General features: G+C 38.9%; 1 protein-coding gene across 2 annotated transcripts in view; it reads left to right on the forward strand.

Moving 5' to 3' along the window:
* Nucleotides 1–16,049, forward strand: part of CTNNA3 (catenin alpha 3) — a 958,387-nt gene that overhangs the window by 496,863 nt on the left and 445,475 nt on the right. The gene's annotated exons all lie outside the window — the stretch shown is intronic.

The following is a 16,049-nucleotide window of genomic DNA, read 5'->3' on the forward strand; positions in this document are numbered from 1 at the left end:
GGAGAACATGGATTGATGTCCGGTCCCTCTTAGTCCCAAGAGCAAACACCCCCAAAAACAAAAAGCACAAACAATAGCCTTTCCCTCCCCCCACCCAAGATTTGAAAGTATCTTGTCCCCTTATTGGTCCTTTTGGTCAGGTGCCAGCCAGGTTACCTGAGCTTCTTAACCCTTTACAGGTAAAAGGATTTTGGTGCCTCTGGCGAGGAGGGATTTTATAGAATTGTATACAGGAGGGTTGTTACCCTTCCCTTTATAGTTATGACTATCTTAAGAGGAGAAAGGTATAGTTTAAAAGTAGTCAGTGTATAAACCTAATGGAGTTTCTGAATTTCTCTCAACAATTCAAAACAGGCTACATGGATTTCTGTAATTGTAGCTATAGCAATATTCTGCTCTGTGTGTGCATGTGTGTGTGCGTGAATGTGTTTAGAATCTTGCAGAAGCTCATTGTTAAAGGAGTCTCCTATCAGGAAGCTCCTCTTGAAGTGATAGTAACTTACAGGTAGATAATTTATCAAAACAGGCAGCAGGTTATAATGTCACAGTCTAATTCCCTTCCTTGCTGTAGTAACAAACAGGGTTACTACACAAGTGTATCTAGCAACCCAGTGGGAGATTCTACTAATTATGTTAATTATGTTAATTACATCAGTGCCTTAGGACCAACCAAGAATATGGCCCTGTGGTGCTAGGCATTGCACAAAAAAGGAAGAGACTGTGGGCAAGTTAGATATGCATGTCAAGCCCCAGGCAGAGAGTTTCGAACATACCCCCCACACACCACAGAAAGATGCCTGCTGTAAACACTGGAGGTTGAAACAGGCATTCTCTCTTTCCCTAAACACACCTACAGGAGATAGGAAGAACATGCTGAGGGATGAACATTGTTTGGGGCAGAGGGAAGCAGAGGCTCAAAACTATGGTATGTCTTGAGAATTCTTTATAGTAATCTATTTAGGAATTATAACTAGTATATGAGAAGGACAAAGAAACAGATGAGTGCCACAGTACTGAATGGACATGTTGTGAGATACATGATAGAGATTCTTGGTAACTTTTTTGAATGAAGTAGCTTAGCTTTCATAGGCTTTAGACTTTTCATAAATGCACAAAGGAATGAGAGGAATGGACTCGTAATAACTTAACTTTTGATCCTGTAGCAGAGTCTAATAAAATTTACAGCATTTTTAATCTGCACGCTGAAAAGTGGCGGATTGGATTTTTGAAAAAGTTTCCAAGCAAGTCTAAATTCTTATGGCATAACATTTTTATAGTCATTAGGCAGAAAGGGAAGTTAACTGCAGGCTGCTGACAGGAAACATATTTTATAAAACTCCCTGATCTTGAATGGCAATTGAATCAACTCATAGTCATTGAGCTTTAGGTGAATGAGTTCTTCTAGTTCGCGAAATTAAATAGGAAATGGTTTAATTTTGTTTTGGCATACATCCAAAAACTAAAGAGAATTTTGGAGGGTGGAATTACAGAGCTATGCTGAATGATTCAAACTGACTGCTATGTAGGTTAAGGTCTTGATGAGGTCACGGATGATTGCTGGCATCCTTTATATGAATGCCTCTCAAGTTTTTAGAGTTTAGGCCTGAGCATTTTATACTTACATGTGATACTTTGCAACACAGGTCCTAACAAGAGAATTTATTTTCAAGGATAAATTGTTTTCAATACAATAATTTAATAGATTTCATTTGCTTTAAAATTTCAAGAACTTGCTATGGTTGTGTGCTTCAGAATCAATGCTTACATAAACAGAAATTGAATATTCTAAACAGATAGCACTTTCCATGCTAAGGTATGAATGTATTGCATGCTGAAATCTGGCCTTTCCTCCTCCTAAGAAAGAATTGGCTCAGTAGTCTTCTCTAAATTACAATTTGACCCCCCCCACACACGCTTTTTTTTTTTACAGTGCAGCTCTTTGCACATACAAGTGAACAATGAAAAAAGGTCTGATTCAGCACTAGTGAAATCAATGGGAACAGGATTGGACCCACAGTCAGTAGAAGTGCCTGTGTCTCAATTTCTCCTCTGATAGTTTGGCAGCATCTGAGCAATAAAGCTCTGCAACATCATCTCCCAGCATGTCAACAGTAAACCTGCTTAAAACTGAAGATTCTCTTTGTTGTTGTTCTTCTGGGCTTCCCAAAACATTTATCTACCCTCTGTTTTGTTCATTCTCACCTCTCAGTCTTCCATTTCTACATTAATTCCTTAAGCAGAAAGGTGTTTATTTTCTGTCCGAGTCTCTGGAGAAGGCTGATACCTTCACTTTTTGGCTATATCTGTTCTCGTCATGTTTTATGTGGATGATGATACTGGTTCCTAAGTAATGAAGTTCTTTAATTCAATATTTTTTAATTTCGGGGACATTATTGGTATTAAGCCAGCCCATGGAAAAGTCTCAGATAAATTTAAAGTATTAGCAAGAACTGATAATTGCTGTAGTTTCTGTACTCTGTGTTGAGCATTCTTTACTAAACCACAGACTCCAGTAGTCTAGTTTTTATTTCTTTCCTTGTTCTCATCATATATCATTTATTGCCTCTGAGTATTTTACTCCTTGGTATTTCAATTACATATGAAAATGAAAGCAAAGTGCTTGCTTTGTGCTACTTAGAAACTTATTCTCATTTACCGTTTTAGCTTTATCAACAAAGAGTTTCCTACAATATATTTAACTTTCCTAGCCCATTTTTCAGATGCATTTGCAGATGCTGGGAAGTTTTCTTGTGTGTATTTGAACTTGATTTCCAGGTGGAATACACATGTATTTATCTTCCAAAGGAGGTATTTGAATGCCATTATATAGGATTATTCTTCAGTAGGTAGATTCTGTTAAAAGCTTAATACTTATATGTTGCCCATGCTTGAGAACATCTTGGTTTCTAACAAAATATAATGTAAACCCAATATTAAAAGAGCAATGTTTCCCTGTAAATACCGTAAGGTACATCAAGAGTGGTAAGATACTGTTGTGACTCTGATTCATGAAGAAACATTTTGGATTTCAAGAGTGCATACTTTCTGTCCTGGGGGAGAAATGAGCACACAATGGTTCAATATATTCCTTTCTACTCTGCTTTGATTTACACTTTGCACATAGTTCCTGTTATTGCTTAATGATGGTTATTAACAGCAAAAAGCAACAAATTGAGCACAGCTGTGGCATCACCTTTTGAATTTCAACAAAACAGGTCTGTGTTCGTGTTCCCAGCCAAACTGCAGTCTGCGTCTCTTAACTCTTCCACAAACAAAGCCTTTTTAAGAACATGAATCTGAGGTATTGATAAAAACTCTGGACAAGACACCTATCCTTTTCAGGAAGTTCCTTGTAAAGATCCAGTTCTGTGCTGCCTACAATGAATCTAGTTGTCTTGTATATAAAACAAACAAAGAAACAAAACTCCACAGTCTGTTTCCTTTTCTGTAATCTCTGTCTACCTGGGATTGGTTAGACCAGACCTTGTCCAAGGCCAAATTTGACATCACTGAACTCCAGACCTGTGATATTTAGTCCATATGACCACTGGATCAAAGGAGTCCACTGATATCTCAAGCCGTAACTGCAAGTTCATTTCCTCATCATCAGTCTTACAATATTATTCAGGAGGCAGCACATGATCTAAATCAGATGTAGTTATATGCAGTCAAGTCAAGTTGCTGGGAAGGCCTATGATGGTGAAAACGTCACTGTCCTTGCACAACAAGTTCAGGACACTAACAGGGCATGGAAGGAGCAGAATCACTGGTTTGCCAGTTCACGTGCTCAGGCAATCTCATTTCTCATCCTGTCTTCACTTCAAAGGGTGACTGATCAGTCAAGGCTGTAGGAAGAGCTCAGAGGGCCATTATCATCGTGGGCATCAGGCCATCCTAGTGTTTGCCTTTAGCATCCACCAGTTTCCTTAACACTAATGTAATGGTTCGAGTGGTTCGTTCCGCTATCTATGATGATTATAGACGGTAAGGGATATGCAATTTTTGTTGAATCCCTAACAATTTCAAACATTCTTGGAAAACCCAACTGGTAAAATGGGTGCCTCAATCAGATTCTATCTTTCCTGAGAGCCCCATTAGCTGTGGCAGAATCAGTATTTGCCTTCAAAGGAAACACCTCCACCCACTTGGAAAAGCCACAACAACAGAAGAGTGTTCCTTTTCCTAGGGAAGTGGTCCGACAAAATCCCCTTGGAGAGTGAACAGTGATTCTGCATACCATTGTGGCCTGAAGGATGTGGGTGGATTGTCCTTGTTCACTCTAAGGGGTATTCCATCAACCCTCGTAAAATGACCTGTTTATAATCCTGTTGGCATTCATGGCCTTTCATAACCAGAGATGAGGCATAAGCTTGAAATATATATTCTGATCCAAGTATTTAGCTTGCCTTACTCATAAAAGCTGGACCCATGAATGAATTGACTTCTTCCTGACGAAGGAGGTTGGAGGTCAAAGCATCTAGCTATTCTCTGATTTGGCACAATTCTTGTTGTAGGGCCAGGAGCTCATTGAAGGAATGACTTTGGTTCTTGAGTTGCTGCTGTTGTCATTCACACAGAAGTATGTATTCTCTCCTAGGAGCACCATAGTCTCTGTGAGATGGTTGTTTGGGGTGATTTACTACAACTTTTCCTTTCTAGGCCATGTCCAGGAAACCTCTCTTTAGTTTGGTTTGAATAGATCCTTTCTTGCTGCTGCTCCCTCTCTCCTTTTGGGCCTTCTACCGTAATCGTGGCTTATGCTGCAGCTGCAATAGGCCTTCACTTACCTCATTTCTGCTGGTTCAGCTCAGCCCTTGTGGCACTGAGGCTTTGGTTACGTATTGGCCAAAGCCAATACTTTGGAGTCTGGTTTCACAAACATTTCTACACTGTTCCAGATTGCTGAAACAAGAGAGTTGCTGACAAGCAAGCTAACAAACTGATGAGGCTGGTCAGATGGCATACCACTATTAGCCCAAACAAATCCTAGTCTTTCATTAAAGGTATGGGGAGATTCCCCCTTCTGCTGTTTTCAGTTTGCAAGCAGAGAAATGCAACCTGTCCAGGGTGCATTATTTGTTACACCTGTTTCACTATGTGCTTAAAATTGTGTGCCCCAACCTTATATTCAGGGAATAGAACACCCCACAGTCCTTTGTCCACAGTCATATGCAGTGCCCGCACCCAGTCCTGAGTGGGGAAACCCAACTTTTGGACCATTTGTGCTACCCAGAGAGTATGTAAGGATATCAACTCTCCTTTCTGATCATTTTGATCTTGGTGGTGGTGATGACCCTTCTGCAAAGGCTGGGTGTAGTTACGGCATGACACAACTACTCTGAATCTGCCCCATACTGTCTGTATTACCTGCTGGTTGAGCAGGTAATCCCTCTGTGAAGGGAGTTCCTTTGGTGATTAACAGAGAAGTCCAGAGTGGTTGAGTTAACCTTCTTCCCCGGGTCTAGATTTTGTCAGTGACTGTAAGAGGATTTGAACTTGTTGGACCTGTCTCATACCCATCCTATCCTGTATAGAGACAGCACACTCCACAGAGTTGTCCAACCGTTCCCTATCCTGCATGCCCAAAGTCCTGGAGGGCATACTTGATAAAGGCTTGTTCTTATAACACATCTCTTAAATTTTCCCAACTTGTTTCTGTGCTTAACTATTTGGTCTTTACTGAGGTTTAGTGTCCTGAGCTCCACCAGCTCTGCTTCCTTCAATCTCTCAGTCAATGCAGGATCTGAGTCTGGGCTGCAACTATTATTATCAGTATCCTCATAATCAGTACCTGTGCTTCCAACTGCTCCCTGGCTCTAGTTGGTTCCTTGTGTTGTTTAACCACCTGCAGCCATGGGTGGTGTCTGCTCACTCTTGATTACAGGATGCTGTTGAGGTGTGAGGTAGTGTTAGGGCCACCTGGTTTGTTCTGAACCTGAGGGTTTATCCCTATCTTGGCTTCTAGCCTACACTATGGCTATTGGAATTTTTCCCCCCTTCTGAGGGTACATTCACCTCTTCACCTTCCCCACCCCCCCACTGTGAAAGAAGTGACTAGCTTCTCCATGGGCTGATTGGTGCTAGGCTGGAACACCAGCTCAGTCAGTGCTCTAGAAGCCAGAGTGGGAACAACTCTTGTCTCTGGTGTGAATACAGGCATTTCCCTAGGAGAATGTGAACTGTGTCTACTTTTCACAAGCACACATCCAGTCTGGCGGCATTGAGGAAAAGTTGGAGCACTATCAGAGTGCTTCCCATTCCTCTCTGATCATGCAATACATTTTCTGCTCCCTTGAGGAATTCCGCTGCACTAGGAGCAAGGATCATGTAAAATTACCAATGTTACATTTACAATGAAGGTTTTTTTTGTCTAGTTTGTTTCACCATTAAATGACTCAGTTTTAGATTTTGAACTTAGTCTATTTTAGAGCTGAGCAAACAATGAATATTTTTGAATGAAATTCTGGTTTGAAACAAATTTTAATTTTTTTTTCAATGAATCGAGAGAAATTTTGGTTTTAATTGACCAAAACATTTTGATTTGACTTGAAACAAATGTGGTTTGTTTTGTTTTTGTTTCAACTCAACTGAAACATTCATGATTGAGTCTAAACTAATTTTTTTTGTCTCATTTTGATTCAGGCTTTTGAGTCTTTCTCCCCCCCCCCTTTTTTTTTTTAAAATTGTCCAAATTTGAAATAAAAATACGGGTTTGAATTGAAAAGTCATAATGAAATGTTTCAAAATGAAAAAATCTAAACAAAGTTTTCACTTTTGAATATTTTTTACCTGAAATCAAATTTGACAAATAATTCTCCAAAAGAGCATTTTTGGATGCAAAAACAATTTCAACCATGTCAATTTTTTTTGTTTGGAATCAGCTAGTATGAAAATGTTCTCGATAAACTTTTTTGATAAAAATTGTGAAAAAGTTGAGAAAGAAAACTTACCTAAAATATTTTTGTTTTTTCAACCACTTGTAGTGGTAATTCAGTGGTGGGCATTTTTTTTGTTTTATATATATCTTTAAATTGCTGCAGAAGTAATATGTGCTTATCTAGTAATCATCACCTTGTTGCATATTTCAAAATCTCATTCTCAATTTTACACTGTGAATTGTACCAACCACTGGATGCTTAGACACACAGCTTTGGATAAGTATTAGCAACTGTTCCAAAATAATGAAATGTTTCATATGCTTCTAATTTGCAAAACTTTGAACATATGGCTCTCAGATATGATATTTTTGTCAGAAGGTTAGTCCATCACTTTTATGCACTACCTATTTTCAAATTTCCATGTGAAATAGCATTCAGCATTGTTGTTTTTTCAGTGTAAGGTATCATATATAGACAGATAATTAAGTCTGTGTATTATATAATTTATCTGATGTGTGTTCTAATATATACAAATCCCTACAATAAATTAATGTTAAGGTTGCAAAGTCAAGCATGTTTCAGTCAGTGAACAGGGTGGCTGAAGAAAGGGGCTGAATTAAAGTTGCATGGGCAACTGTGTCATGTGGCATTTCCTAAATTTTGAGTGTTTTTGACTTTGTAACCTGAAAACATTCTTTTAATGTTGTGTGTGTGTGTGGGTAAAATATGTGGGGGTAAAATGTGTGTATATGTATAACTTCACTTTTTCCATTAATCTTCTGAAAAAAAGTGTGTTTAAATCTTTAACATCTTTTAAAAACTTTAAAAAACTATTCAACGATACACACATTTACAGAATTAATTGATTGGCAGCAGTCTGTGCAAAAATAACTAAATAAGAGCAAATGAGTGGAAAACTTCAAAGGGAAACCTTCACCTCCATTGATTTCAATGGCCTTACACCAGTGCTGCATATGATGGCAAGAAATGTTCTTAGCCATCTGCATTCAGCTGTTTCTTGTCCATCTCACCACTTGAAGCAGTGTACCAACATATATCTGAAAGCATCAAGTGGGCCAAGAATGCAAGAAAGGTTGTGGTATCCTAATATGACACCGAGCTATAGTACGGTCCTCTCTTCAAGCCAGCATCTGTTATTCACTGGTATCTACATTATTCTCAGTCTAATTTCTGGGATGTTACAAAGAAACTTTTAAAATATATTATCCCCCAATAAAACTTAGTCTGAAATTATTTATTTTTTTGTCGTGGAATTAAAATAATCTAATGTCCATGAAGCTAACAGACACACCATTAGGTTTCCCTTTCTTTGTATACGGACCAAGTCAAATGGTATCACTACAAAGTCCTTTCAGAAAATTATCATTCAATTTAACTTGTGTGTTAGTGAGCATTTGTGTTAGCTCTTCTTTTACTGGTCATGTCTACCTGGAGGTCTTGCCTCTGTGTTCCTTTAATTTGCTAGGCCCAGGACGCTTTACAGGCCATCCTCCCTTTTGCTCTCTATAGCCTTCCAGTCAAGCACCTACCACCCGGTGCAGATCAGACCTAGATTATATGGCATTGCCTAAATCAACTCCACACTGGAGTGGCCAGTCTAGAGAAATGATGGTCAAGTAGGGCTACATTGCTGGCCCCAGTGCCAGCTACTTGAGTGCAAATACTCTTCCAGTGCCCTGGGAGAGTACAATGATCATGCCATCACATGCACAGATGTGGCAGGAAGCAGTATGAGGACACAACATGAGGAAGACCTTCTTAAGTCCTCAGAAATCTTACCAGGAGAGTAACCACAAACCTTCCGAGCATCTATAGGGATGCTTTCCTTCTTTCTATTTATTGATAGTCTTTCCTGGGCTTTGTACTAATGCCAAGAACTCTTCCTCTATTTATTATCTCTTTATTTGATCCCTTCTGCTGCTTATCTGTTAAAGATTTACTCTTTGCCTACTGATCCATTAACATGAGATTTGTACCATGCACATCTTTTCTTTTATGCCACGTGCTGACTACTTGTTTTGTTCCTAGCTTTCTATAGTGCAGCTTTTAACTTGCTTTTGTATTGCTGACCAATCTTTTTAATTGAACTCCTTCAGTTAAGCAATTCTCGTCTCCTTTTTTATGCCCTCCTCCTAATCAGTTGTTATTCGCTGGCTTAGGTTAATTGATAGCAGGTGAGTCTATTGATTAATTAGGAATGTAGACACCATAGTAGAAATGAAACACAAAACTTCGAAATCTGACCTGATAAAATAGTCTTTTAAAAGCTATAATTTAAAATTCTACAGAAAGGGAGCTTCTATTGAAATTTGGGCCTTCCACGCAAGTCCCCAAGAATGCTGTCTGCTGAGTTACTGGTCAGTTTGAATTTTTGTCATAGATATGTATTTTTTTCTCTTGTGAAAACAAATAGATAAAAAATGCAGAGAATTCCTGCAAGGTGCTGCAGAGCACAATGCTCTGAAAAGTAGACTTTTTTGATGCTCTGCAGAATTCTGCGAATCCCTGTCCTGTAGGGGACATTGTAATTTTAGTTGTCTTCACTGCAGGCCATCATATACAACCTCCCTTGCTCTGTAGGTTAGGACAACTTGTTAAATGTAGCAGCTATCTTTTCTTTTTCTTTTTCTTTTTGCAGCAGAGAAGCTCAGGTTCTTCAGACTAATACTGAGAGTGTAAGTCAACATCCAGACTAATGCTAAGGTTTCACCCTGTCCCAATCAATCTGTACAGACTGTTAAACAAATGGTTATATGACAGCCTCTTCTCGCAATCACTGTGTAAGGATCATTCCAGTCTTCTTTTATCAATCACCTTCTTTCCCACATAAATGCTACTAACAGAAATGAAACAGATTCCTTCTAGTTAACAATAGTTATTTTTTATTTACATGTGGCTATTGAAAGCAGTTAGCCACTGGTTTCATTAAATAACCCCTTGGACTCCTTCAACAAACTATACTTGTGGTGTCTAAGAATATCAATATTTTATTCAGGAACATCTGGAAATGTTACAATCACATGTTAAAGTGTCTTTATTTACTTTGAGAAATTCTGGGGAAAAAATAGATTACAGTCCTATGCCTTTTAGCCCTCCATATGGACAGTGCATATAAAGAGGAGATAAAAGAGAACCTGAATTTGGTATGTATATGAGCCTCTGATTGCCCAATTGAAGAGCGTGTGGCTTAGACACAGAGGTCTGAATATTTAAAAACCTGTATTTGGATGCCTGAGTGTATTTTGAGTGACTCATGGGCACTTAGATGCACAAGTCGTATTCCAATATGGTGTTACTCTGTGTGAACAGCATTGTGTAACCTTTTCAATACCTTAAGCAGATAAATATACAGAACTGTGCAAAGATCTTGGTTCACTTGAGTGTGTGGAAAACATTAGCTGGCCTCAACTGCATCCTGACTTTCCTGTCCAGTCCTGTATGTTTTCCCCCTTCTCCACCTTGTTGCAAGGGAGCCCTTAATGAAGTAGTGTCCCTGTTCTTCCAGCTAGATGGACAAAGATCCACTTACATAAAGGTTTCAGTGGGTACATTGACTGGTTCTTTTTGCTCTGTTGTCTATATAGACCAAGAATTCACTGTAGATAAGACACAAACCAGTTTTCTGATTCTTTTTACAGCCATTGAAATCTGTGTTAACAAGACACATTCAGAAAGCAGAAAAGTTCCCTTTTACATTTTCTTATAACATATTATATCTGCTCTCCAACATTATTTAATTTATATTTATCTAACAAATTTTGTTATACTTTTCTTTACCCCATCACGTGGGTCTTAGAGGAAAATGTTTCTTGGAATGAAGATTGAAGTAGAAATGTTATATTTGCATATGTGAGCAATATTCCTGTAATCACACAATATAATTTTAAAAAGTTTACTGATTTTATATTAGTTAGGTGATAATGTTGTATAGATACAGTTTATAGTCATAGGACTATATAAGAATATATAAGAATTCATTCATCTGGTGCATATATCCATTTTACTACCCATAACTCAGGCTACAATGGGGATTCGTCTGTTTTCTTGAAAAAATACACAAATACATGCTTGTGTTGCTGCAGAAAATACTTTTGGAAGTTATACCAAGCCATTGTGTCCTTAGCTAGTGGAAGAGTTATGGTAACTTAGCTCTGGACAATCTTGCCTGTTTACAATTCCATTTTGATTTAGCTTATTGAAAAAACTTTCAATTGGTCTGTATGGGAAGCAGTTTCTTGCTAAGTCATATTGCAAACTGTAGTTTTTTGTTTTGTTTTAATTTTTCCTCACTCTGGTTTACCCTATAAACATACAGTCTTGAAGCAATTTATATGATAGTTCAGGAAAATCTTATGCTGCTGTGTTTGAGGATGAGCTTTCTTCCAACTAACTGCCTATTTTATTGGTGTGGAAGTGCCAAAACTATTCTGGTGAATGGTAGATATTCAATTCAAAACTTTCGTACTAGGAAGTTAGAAATCTAAGTAAAAATCAGGTACTATGCTTGCTTTTGACAGCTTAATGTTATGGATATTTTTCTGTAATATTTCTCATTATGTTTCTCGTCATGTCATCAGTGGGTAGGACTGTAGCATATTTCGGCTGGTCCCTCAGATAATTTTAAAGTTGAATTACAAAACAATTTGAAAATGTTATTGCCCTTTATGTTCCTCTATGAGGCATAAAAGCTGTCTCAACTTTTTTCAAAGAAGTTATTATGGCTTCAATTTTTACATTAGAAATATTAGGCAATCACTTTTCTCTCTTTGCTATAGAACACCACAACATTCTTGGAGGACTTACTTTGTGTGACATCACTATTTAAGTAACCTCAGCTGCATATTTCCCTCCCACAAACTGAACATGGAAGAGGATGTTGATTTTTAGACTGCTTCAGAATCTGTCTGAAATATTCCAGACAATATAAAAGTGGGGAGCAGAATGGGGGAGAGAGGAGAGCAGAAGAAAACATTTAAATGAAAAAAATCTATAATTTGAAGGCATCTTTATATATAAAAAGAAATAAAAATGGCATTCTCAAACTGAAGCAATCAGGGAAAATATATAATGAAAAATGTTCTGCATAAAAGAGTCCTTATTTGCTCACTTGGGCATGAATTTCCTCTCCATGGTCTCTGTGTGTGTGAATTTACTCACCTGTTCTTCACAGAAATTGCCTTTCAAAGTCTTTCTTGAATCAGGTAGGTTTTTAGAAAAAATGTGTGTGTTAAGCTTTGCTAGAATCAGGTCTGAGTCTGCATTATAATGGATAAAAATGAAGAAGTTTGGTTTACTTATGATTTATTCCCTTTTTGCTGTAGCTATGTCAACAAAATTAAATAAGAAAATAATTAAAGGATACTTTTCGGCGAGTTTAGTTTTGCAGGCTTTTGGTGTACAAAAACCCGACATTTTTGTGAAGGCATCCTAGATACAAAAAAGGATGTACATTTGGAACTTTCTCAGCCCTTATTTAAAAGGGTTAGGTTGCTGAAAGACCCTAATTCTGGAAAAAATTACACATGTGAGTAACTTTATCCATCTGAGTAGTCCCACTGAGTTAAATGGAATTACTCACTTGTGAAGTTACTCAAGTGCATACATGTTTCTAGGATGGGTGTCAGAGACAGCTTTTCTGTCACATGCTTTAGTTAAAAAGGTAAGAAGCAAACAAAAATTAAACAAATGTAAAACAAGCAGAGAATTGTAAATAGTCTGAATAAAATTTCTCGTTCAATTTGGACCTGATCTGAAGCCCATTTAAGTGGTTGGGACCCTGTCCATTTAGTTCAATGGGCTTTGGATCAGGCCCTGTTTCTAATGCCTTATTTTTTCTCATGTCATAAACCTTCTAGTTCTGCAGTTGTCCACAGAGTCTTCCAGAGTAGGCATGACTTGAATTTCTAATTTAAAAAACCAAGACAATAAAAATGACAATTTTAGGCTTTCGTTATAGATCACCAAGAATCAGAAAAGGGGTCAAGTTCAGATTTACTTGTTTAACTTTGCAGTTCACCTTTAACAAGAGAGACCTGATTTAACTTCATGACTATAGAAGTTCTCTGTAATGTGAGATATAAAAGGGGCAGTCGGAAAAGGTAAAATGATGTGTTCCTTGTTTCTGTATCCACAGTGAAAAAAATCTCCATCATAGCAGGGAGGACTTTGCAGCGTTACATGGAAGGAAAATGGTTCCTAAAAGGATGTGAATAATGAATGAAAATCACTTCACATTCTTTTACTTTTGCTTGTGTATCAAGGAAGATGGTTTAGAAAAGACTTTTTTCTTCCATTGGGACACAAGGATGAAATTGAGGAATTACTCAGCTGAAAGCAAGATAAAAATGACAAGGAGAAATGGCTACTGAAGGAGACTCTTCCTCCTTTGACTAGAATCAGGTGAGGGAGCCACCTGGATTGGGAGGTGAAGAGGTGGATTGTGGACTTTGTTAGTGAAGAGCTGGAGGAGACATGCTTGGGTCTAAAAGTCTTATAAAAATTAAATAAAAACCCTGCAACAGAAATAGGGGTCTCAGAGGGGGAACAGCAGGGGATAATGTAGAAAGACTCAGCATCTGTGTGCAGTGCCAATATTGCCACTGGTACTGCAGAGAATGAGGAGGTGGGAGCATGCTCACATGGAACATGGCAGGCAGTCTGAACAGGGAGCAAGTAACATTAGTTACAGGGATTTTCATTTCCTATATCGAAAAGATATTAACAATAGATTCAGTTGTTTTTTCAAGAAAAGGTATCCTCATGGAAACAGCTGCTCTGAGAACTAATTTGCACCAAACCAGGAAATGGCATGGGAGAAACATTTGCACAGTGGGCAACAGAACACCAACATTACTAAAGCGGGGAGAAGGGCAGAGATGTTAAAAGTGAAAGCAGCAATATATCATGGAAGGTGCACATCAGTAGACATACTGTTGAGTGACATAAACTCTATTATCCTTTGCCAGCTGCACTGGCCAGCCCCTGTTGTGTTGTAAAATTTGTTATAAATGAAGTTACTGTAGCTGATAATGCTATTGACATTATCATAGAACTCAGCTGTGACGTTAGGCACAGCTCTGAGCAAGAGATGGTGTGTGAACTGTACCATTCCAGGAGTAGCCCTGGGAGCAGCGTGACTCACTTCTGAGTCACCATTTTTTTTCCCTGCTTCCCCCTTGCTGATACGGGGTAGTAATTTGTTCCTGCCTTATTTCAGCAGCCAGCTCTGGGAGACATGAGGCAGGCATGATAGGAAGTGACAGTTTAGAAAGGATATTTGATGGCTGGTTTCGGTGGGTGTGTCGATGTGGAGGGAAGCAATATCCTGTCCTCCTAATCCACCATTTACCTTTCCTGTTTCCCCAGCGTGGGTTTCCTCAGGAGCATCCCTCCTGTGCTCTTTATTTGCCTTGACTGGGGATTCTCACAGAAAACCTCCTAACCAGACATGACAAACCCGTGAAAAAAATGCAGAAATTGGGCTTGTTTTTGGCTTGTAGCTTGTTGCTTGTTTGGCGTATAGCTTGTTGCACCTTGTTGCTTCTTTTTTATTATTGGCTCCCGGCAAGCAGGGGCAAGGGGTAAGCAGGGACAAGTGGGGAGAGAGTCAGGGATGCCCAGCGGGCCCACCACAGTCCTACACTGTACGCCAGGAGGATCTAGTCACATAGAGTGTTGGGATTCTTAGGGATTGGCTGTTTTGGCCTTGTTCTGAAATGGGATTAGCTTGATTTTTGGCTTAATGTGAAAGTCGGGGTGCTTATTTACCGCGTGAAAGTTGGCAACTGTGCTCCTAGCCCTACTTGCTGCTTCATCCTGCTTCTCCCCTCCCAAATGTTGCTAACCATTACTGGGGCTTCTTCTGGTCCCCGAGCTGCTTCCTTTTAACCTCCCATCCTGCATTATACTCTTCCTATCTGAAGGCTTCCTCTAGGGCCTGCTTACCCTTCTGGCTTCTGCTGCTACCCCAAACAGGGGGCTTCCTTCAGGTGATTTCCACCCAGCAACTTCATGCTGCCCTTTATGTGAGTTTTCTCTGGGACTCTCCTCCTTGTCAGTTTATACTTCCTGGACTGTGGGCTTCTCAGGGCCTCATTGGCTGCCAGCAGTTCATGCTGCCTACTGCTTCCTTTCCTTGTTCCAGCATCCTCCTCCTCTGCAGGATCCAGACTGACCTGTGTTCAGTATTCCCAAACCCCAGGCAATCTTAATTCATAGAAGCTTTATATATAGCTATAAAACAACATAAATTGTAATTATAAAACTGGGAGGTGAAAAAGTGATTACACAGCAGTGCCCCGGTCAAGTAGGTCTGCAGGGAGCCCTGCCAATGAGCTATGGGGCTATGGATGAGTTTGTCTTCAACAGAGAGATGGCTTGCACCATCCCTCTTGCCACCCACATGGAACTCGGTACCGTTTAGCCAAAAATGTGCATCTGCTGTGCACATTTTTCTTTGTACAAGTATTTTGAAATTACATTTAGATTTTCAGACTATTATGGAGCTGCTTATTATTGTTCTGAGATCAGAAAGATATCACTATTATAAAACATGATATCATTGTCATAAAATGTCTGCCAACCCATATTTGTATGCAGTGTTGTAGCCGTGTTGGTCCCAGGATATTAGAGAGACAAGGTGGGTGAGGTAATATCTTTTATTGGATCAACTCCTGTTGGTGAGAGAGACAAGTTTTCAAGCTACACAACTCTTCTTCAGGTCTGGGAAAGGAGCGTCACAGCTAAATACAAGCTTGATCAGATGGTTTAGCATAAGTAGTTAACACACATTCCAAGGAACCATTTAAGGTGAAGTGGCCCTTTAACACTCCTATAGTCATAAGACTAAAAGGGGAATTAGTGAGTTACAGATTGGATGATGGCTTATTACAACAGTGTTTTTTATTATGACCATGGTGTTTTATGTCTAGCAAAGTTATGAATTTAAGCCCATAAACTCATCTATTGAAAATGTTGTGCAAGTTTTCTTTGAGGATGAGGACTGAGGTCAGAATATGGAGTGATAACTATATGAAAAGTGTTCACCTACAGGTGATACAGTTTCTTTGTCTTTTATCATTTTCATGTGTGAGTTCATTCGAGAGCATAGTGAATGTCTGGTTTCACCCACAGGATGGTTGTTGGGGCATT

This window comes from Mauremys reevesii, linkage group 7, assembly GCF_016161935.1.
Source record: "Mauremys reevesii isolate NIE-2019 linkage group 7, ASM1616193v1, whole genome shotgun sequence".
Taxonomy (NCBI): Eukaryota; Metazoa; Chordata; order Testudines; family Geoemydidae; genus Mauremys; species Mauremys reevesii.